The sequence below is a fragment of the Myodes glareolus genome, chromosome 21, assembly GCF_982192425.1.
Source record: "Myodes glareolus chromosome 21, mMyoGla1.1, whole genome shotgun sequence".
In the NCBI taxonomy this organism is placed as follows: domain Eukaryota; kingdom Metazoa; phylum Chordata; class Mammalia; order Rodentia; family Cricetidae; genus Myodes; species Myodes glareolus.
Window position 1 is genome coordinate 23,189,296 of NC_142046.1, and position 8,248 is coordinate 23,197,543.

The window sequence follows — 8,248 nt, forward strand, 5'->3', positions numbered from 1 at the left end:
TATCAGCTGTCTTCCTCTATTACTGCACTGTAGGGAGCTTCTGAAGTTGTGAGTGAATGTGTGCCATTTGTCATGGGCATGGCCGAGTCAAGGATTCCAATGCCTCCAACCCATGGCAGCTGCAAGGCTTCCCCTGGCTGAAGCTCAAAGGGATGGCAAAACTGTCTTGAAGTCTGAGTATGAATGTTGACAGTGAATGTAGAAAACGCCCACTATTGCTTTTTGTCTCCTTGGTGTTTATAGCCTGAAGGTGCTCTTGGACATTAAGAGTTTTCTTTTGATAAAAGAAGATAAAAACAGCAATTAATTGTTGATTTGTGGATTGATTAGTTGATAGTTTCTCAAGAAAAACTTTTGCCAAAATATGATGTTTAGGAATACACAGACAGTTAGTTGATTCAATTTTGGGAGACTTTGTAAAAGAAAAGACTAGAGTCAGAGTCTGGATATAAAATCCTTGGTCTCTTGCTGGCTACTGAAATCAATTGCCATGTTTTGTAGTTGTGAAGTAAACAGGAAGGGAAAATAGCATAGAAAGCCCTGTGAAGTCTTTCGTTTGTTACCGTCTGCCCAAAGATAATCACTGAAAATTTCCATGGCTTTCAGTAGTTTTATTCTGATGAACTGGAGGCTGTCGATCTGGTGGTTCCTTCTATCCAGGCCACAGACGCAAACATGAACACAAGGCAAAGGTAGGTACAGGGAATGCCAGAGGATAGATGCAGTCCCAATAAAATCTGATAATGAACAATTTTCTCTTAAAATATCAAATTGTCTTTGTTTGCATTCACCTCCTAGATAAGGATGAGATCATTCTGATGAAAATCTAAGCCTTTCAGAATGACTGCATAAGAAGCCAGTGTTCAAGCTGGGCATGGTGGCACATGGTTTTATCCCAGCACTCAGAGCACAGAGCTGGGTAGTCTGCCTGGTCTACAAAGTGGATTCCAGGATAGCCAGGACTGCCCAGAAAAATCTCTATCTCTCAGAAATAGTCATCTTTCGTTTCTATCAATTTTCAAAGGTATTATTCAGTAACATTCTCACAAATCATGTTGCACATTTTTCTAGAACATTGCCTTCCTATTCATTCACAGTTGTAGCAACCAGTAACACAGGAAACTGAGAAGCTAACCATCTCTGAGGTAGTATTCAGCATAAAAAAAAACTGTATAACATTGCAGAGGAGCAAATTTTAAATAATAATTTTAACTTTAAATAATAGTTATAAGCAATAAATTTAAACTCATTATTTGAAAGATAAAAGTACCAATACATTTTAGTGCTTAAAACATTCTCCATCTTTCCTCTGAAAATGCAATTCTTAATAAAGTAAATTTTGAATTTTATTCAGGTACATTATCTTAGTGTGATGACTATTTCATGTGGGTTTTAGTGCTTTGATCTTCTTACCTGGCTTTATATCTTGTTTTGTTATCGTAATAACTTCTTACATGTCACACAGAATTTTTAGAATAAATTCTATTTGAGTATTGATGCTACAACTAGCCTGAGAGCACATTCATGTCTCAGTGTACCAAAACAGTGAAATGAAAAGAAAGAAAATATGTTTCTATTTGGGATTATTATTTATATTGTGGCAAAACTGAGATGAAAAATTATTACATTTGACTGTTTGAAATTTGGCTTAGATCTAATGTTTCATATAGCAAATTTTTCAGAATATTTTTGGAATATTTTCAGAGTGGTAAATAATGTTTATTTGTAATTCCAATATCCTTGAGAGAGACACAAATCTTACATCTAAGAGGTTTTCACATATATTTAGTTCTTTTATACATCCTCACACTTACCCAGAGACGTCTATGATGCATGAAGTATTATGCAGTTTAGTGACATGTGCCTCTATAAAAATCATAAGGTTCTAACAGATGTATCCAGAAGGAATCAGGAAGAAGCTAATGAGAAGTTCCAGAAAAATCTCAAAACATTTAAAGGCCGAGTTATAAAAATTCCAATTAAAACAATGAAACAACTAGCAGGAAGTTCATCTTCTCTAGGGTAATAAATCTGTTGAGTCTGACTGTCTCTTGGGCTGGGCCTCAGTTTTTTTGCACATGGCTTGGTTCATCTTTGTCAATACACGCACATCTTTGTCTAGCTTCTTCAGATCAATCTTTATTCTCAGAATCAACATGAGCTGCCAACTTACGTACCCACTCTGAGCAGATTAATTTTCTTTGGCCCAAATATTAGTGCATAAGACAGATAGTGTAATGACTTATATTCTACCTATGGATCAATTTAGGGATGGCAGTAGATGAAACTGGGGTGGGAATTTTAAGCAATACTCTAGTGAATTTCATCCTCAATATCAACTTCATAATAAAATATAGCATAACATACTGTTGATATTGTTCCTCTCATTTGTATTCTGATACTATGCAGACACATTTACAAAGCAGTCTGATTTAGAGTGGTTTGGTTATAAATTCAAGAATCACCTGTACATTTAACAACATGATACTAGTCTCTCTCCTTATATTACAACATGGTTCGGGCAGCTATCTTTAAGGTGAAAGGTTTCCATGATATCTTTAAATATATTATATGAAAGGAAACAAATAAGCAATACCTATGTGAAGAGAGGCTCTATTTTTAATTAGAAAATAGTACAAAAAACAAACAATTGATTAAGTCACTAGAAAATAAAATTGTGTATATTGAACTTTAAATTTTATAGATGAGTATTTGCTTTCGTACAATATTTTTGGCTATATATAGGAATAAATCTCCTACATGTTTCATTCCATGTAAACGATACAATGTGCATATATGTTAATTTTCTTAATGGCTCTGCTAAGAGGAGAAATCCTTAGGTGAGACCCAGATGTCTAGTTTCCAAGAAACACAAAAGATATGGAGTTTCTTCCTGGGAAAAAGTAAGAAAAAAAGTCCATGTTCCATGAATGATGCATACAAAATAAGAACCATTTACTCTTAGCATTTACCTAGCACCTCCTAAATTAAACCATGATAATGATTAATTGCCACACATATACATGACAAGATGTGTGAGAAGGTATGTCTGCTACTATCTTTAATGACATATAAATTTCATTTATAAATAAAGTATTTAAACTTTTAATTAATTTTGTTAGTCTGATTATAAATCGATTATATATAGAAAGTAGTTTGCATGTTAAGGATGCTATTTTAATGACAAATAAAACTTTGGCAATTAAGGAAGGCCTTACATCGAATTGTTTTTTTAAAAAATAAAAGAAGTGGGCCTTATGCTTAAAGAAGTAGGCTTACAAATGGGAATGCACATTTCAAGCACTGCAACAACTTTTAAAAGCAGTATTTCAAAAATTACATCAACACTTAAAAGTATGTAAGTGCCTAAAATAATACATGTTCCTAATTTTAAAAAAATCTGCTCCCCACAGTCTGTTCAGTCTTACTGGGTCGGACTGCTTCCCATCTCGTTGACTGATTTTGGTATCCTCCCACAGGCTCCCTGCGCTCCAGATTCCTCTACATCATCTTCTCCTGGCAGATCCTAGTACAGCCCAGCAGGTACCTCCAGTGATTTGAGCCTCCTGACTCAGAATCACTTTCCTGATTACCCCAATGCTGCCACTTTTACCAGCACAGGAGACTACCCGTGTGTCCTTCAGTGCCTTTTGTAGCATTTATCTTTATTTGAAAACCTTTTGAGCATACATTGCTAGATTCAGACTCAAAATCTGATGTTAGTGAGAATCAAAATGTGTCTAATTTGTATTTCCCTATCTCTGTGGAATGTAAAATTGTATTTGACATATGCTGCAGGACCAATTGCTATTCTTTAGACAAACTAATGAGGAAATTAGACATATTCTTTGGGATCTAGGGATGTGGAGATTTTCTCTTTGTGCTAAATAGTTTTGCTTGACCATGCATAAACCCTCAAGCTACAAAAAACAAAATGCCTAGATTGATACTAGTTAGATAATATCTATGGTTATATTTATAATAAATACTTCAGGCATTGTAGCAAGAATTGCCCAGGAATGTCATTTATTTATCTAATCTTAACTCTCTGTGAGAATTCGTGCCTGTCCCTCCTAAGAAAAGCCCAGAAATCACTGGCATTTGGGATCTTCTATTTTCTACTATCATTCTGACTTGGTGTTGAAATTTTAAAACCTGAGAAATATCTTTACTTCACAGATCACTATTAGAGGAGTTCAGAATTAGGGGTGCTTTGGAAAGGAAACAGAAACATTTCCTCAGGAAGTATTTTCTAGCAGTATACATATTCACTTTGTACTTGTCTTTTATTTCATTAAGGTAATAAGACAGTGGAGTCTTTACATATCAAGTCTTACCCTGGTTTTTGTCTCTATATTAACTAGGGTTCTCTATAGGAACAGATCTACAGAATTAGTGTATGCTCATATGTATATGTGTACATATATGTATGTATAGAGGGATGTATTAGAATGGCTTAAAGGCTGTGGTCCAGCCAGTTCAAGATTTACTGTTAACCAAGTTCTGTCATCTGTCAATCCTTCTTGGAGAGCCATAAACTACTTAACAAAAATTTCAGTACCAAGCATAATAAAGAGCTTCGAGATGTTTGTCAGGTAGTCCAAGTAACTCTCCATACTATATAAGATGTTGTCTCTCTGGGTTGCCTCTCAGTAGTTAAAATCTAAATGGCTATTATTTCAGACAAAGGACTTAGAAATTTTGAGCTGGATCTAACATTAAAACCTCCTTCATGCAGTCTGAATTTTATAGTACCAGAAGGTGGCATAACTTGATTAAAGTAAATTAATTAAAAGCTAAAACACAAAACAGTATTTTCTCTAGGACAAAACAGAAGCAATTCGAGTGGGATAGTTCATAGTTCTAGGTACCTATATTAAAAAATATGAATTAGAAGTGTCACTCCTGCCAATACAACAAGCAGGACAACAGATCTATATATTCTCATTCTGTTCCTACAGATCCAGTCCCCCAGTATCTTCCCCTTGTCTATAGAAAACCTGCTGCAGTCTCCTGTTCCTCCCTGACCCTTTTCCCAATGGATCACAAAGATCTTCTCACCCAACCTCCCTCCCTCCAACTTACCCCACTATCCTGCTTTCCAGTAGGGAAATGGTCAGCAGGCATTGGCTGGGAACACACCAGGTGGAAGTCCATGAAAACAGGAAGCTGTTGTAGACCTTCCCAATTCCCTCCTTCCTTTCAAACCCAAGACCCTAATCTCATCCCTAGTGTTGCAACAAAGTGCCAGTTACTGTCATCCTTCCCCTCTACCTACATGTCCTGTGGGTCCCACATGACAATCCCCTCCTGACCTCCCTGCCCATATTTTTCACTTTATCCCAGCCCCCAGCTCCAGCAGGCAGCCACTGCTATCCCAGGGCACATTCATGCCAGAAAACCAGGTAGGCTGCCTACAGATCTCATTTATTCCCTCTGTTCCCTAAGATCCAGTCCCCTAGTTTCAACCCCAGCTCTGCAACAGAACTCTGTGGCAGTCTTGCATGGCCCCCTTTCCCCATCTCCTGTGGATCCCACATATATTCTCCTTCTGTCCTTCCTCTCCCAGCTCTTTGTTTTGTCCCAACCACACGGTCAACTTCAGCAGGCAACTCTACTAACTCATGAACCACTCTTGACAGAAAAACAAGTAAGCTGATGGTACATCCACACCTCTCATTCTGCTCTTCCAGACCCAATTCAGTCAGTCTCACCCATAGCTCTTTAGCAAAACACCTGCTGTAGTTTCCCTTTCCTCTCTGATTCCATCTGCAACTAATTATACAGACCTTTTTTCTGAACTCTCTCCCCCTCCCTTTTCATCCCTGAATCCAAGCCTCAAACACTAGTAGACATTAACTAAAAAAACTAGTAAACATTAACTAGTTAAAAACTAGTTAATTATTATTAACTATTATTATTATTAGTTAAAAATTAGTTAATTAACTAGTTAAAAACTAGTAAACTAGTTAAAACTAGTAACTAGTTAAAAACTAGTAAACATTAACTAGTTAAAAACTAGTTAAAAACTAGTAAACATTAACTAGTAAAAAACTAGTAAAAAACTAGTAGACATTAACTTTGAACACACCAGTTGAGCCAGCCAGGAGAACAAGAAAGCTAACTAAAGATCATCGCAATCCATCCTGTCATCCATATGCCATCTCTCAGTCTTATCCATATCTTTGACTAAACACCCACTGCAGCCATCATTCTCCCTTTCCCCTAATCTGCTTTGGATCCCAAGACCTTTCCTTCCTAAATTCCCTCTGCCAAACTGAGGCTTTGTCCAAGCCCCTGATTTCAGGAGGCACTTCTCCCTAATCTACACATCACTCCTGCCAAGAAATCCAGTAGTCTGTCTGTAGAACTTCTCCTCCACTTGTGTTTCTCTGGGTCTAATGGTCCATCCCAGTCTCATCCTCAGTGCCATAGCAGACCAGCTGGAGTGGCTGCTGTTCACTGTGTCCCCGATGCCCAATTTCTTTTTTTTTATATTTTTTTGTAATTTTATTAAATTATAAAAGTTTCCATTTCCGCCCCTCCTCCCAACACCCTCCCACTCCCCCCACTCCCTTTCCTCCTCCCTCTCCATCCCTAAGAGCATTCAGGGTTTCCTGCCCAGTGGGAATTTCAAGTTCCTCCCCCCTCCCTCCAGGTCTAGAAAGGTGAGTGTCCAGACGGACCGGACCGGATCCGCAAAATCCAGTATATGCAGAAGAAACATGTCCCAGTGCCATTGTCAATGGCTTTTCAGAAAGACTCCGGGCCAGCCACATTCAGAGAATCCGGCCACATTCAGAGAATCTGGTTGGATTGCGTCCTCGTTCAGTCCCAGTCCAACTGGCCTTGGTAAACTCTCATTAGATCCGTCCCCTTGTATCAGTGGGTGATCGCATCCCTCGCAGTCCTTATTTTCTTTTTCATTTTCTTCCTCCTTTTGCTCCTCATTTGGACCTTGGGGGGCTCAGTCCGGTGCTCCAATGTGGGTCTCCATCTGTATCGCCATCCATCGTCGGATGAAGGTTCTTTCTGATCTTGCCATCTTTGCTCACGTTCTCTTTCCTTCTGCTTCTCGTTTGGACCTAGGGAGTTAAGTCCAGTGTTCCAATGTGGGTCTCTGTCTCTATCTCCATCCATCGCCCAATTTCAAGGAGATTAAATTGGCAGATTCTGACCAAACATTCTGCTCTGCTCTATTCTGTGAACCCCTTCAGAACTCTATTCTATCCCCATCCCTAGGTGTCATCTTCTAAAACCAAGAAACACGTTTTACCTGGAATCCCAAGTGGCCACACCAATCAGGCTCAAAGAAAGTTTCCCACCTGAAAACACACCCATTACACTTTCTTATAATGCATAGAGGAACAAAACACCAAAGCAATAAACACTAATCAAGAAATCAGCACCTAGACCTATAATCATCTCCATCCCTGATGCATTACACACTGGGGTAAAAACATAGTAACAAAGAAGGCAATGTTTCTTCACATGTGCCCAGCTATCCTACCACAGCAGGGCCTGACTATTCCACAATAGTTGAAACACAAGAAAGAAAAAGCAAAACTGCTTTTGTGAACATGGTAACATTCATTGACGAATGAAAACACAAACCAAGACAATTTTGGAAATGAAAATTTTAGGAATTTGAACAGGAACTTCATTTCAGGATCAAGCTTTATTAACATAATACAAGAGATAAAAGAAAATCTCAGGCTTTGAAGGAAGGTAAAATAAAAGAAATGAATGCATTAGTCATGTATTCATTTGAATCTAAAAAAAATAAGCAAGATGGAAATAATAACGTCATCAAAAAAGAAAAAAAAGCTTCTGACAGATGCAGAATATCTAGGACACTATACAAACACCAAAACTAATAATAGTAGACTAAAAAAAGAGGAAAAAGAGTGCCAGCAAAAAGATTCAGAAAGTTTCCTAACCTAAAGAAGGGGTTTCCTACATAGATTAAAAAAGCATCTAAAAAACAAAATAAATTGTACAAGAAAAAAAATAGCACATAATTATCAAAACACTATATGTACAAAACAAAGAATAAATATTAAAAGCTATAAAGGAAAAATAGCAAGTAACACATAAAGGCAGCCCAATTAGAGTTGCAGCTGACTTAACAATGGCAAATCTAGAAATCAGAAGGACCTGGACAGATACCCTGCAGATTCTCAGAAACACATATGCCATTTCAGACTGCTACTCCTACCCAAACTTTCAATCACCCTTTTTATCCATG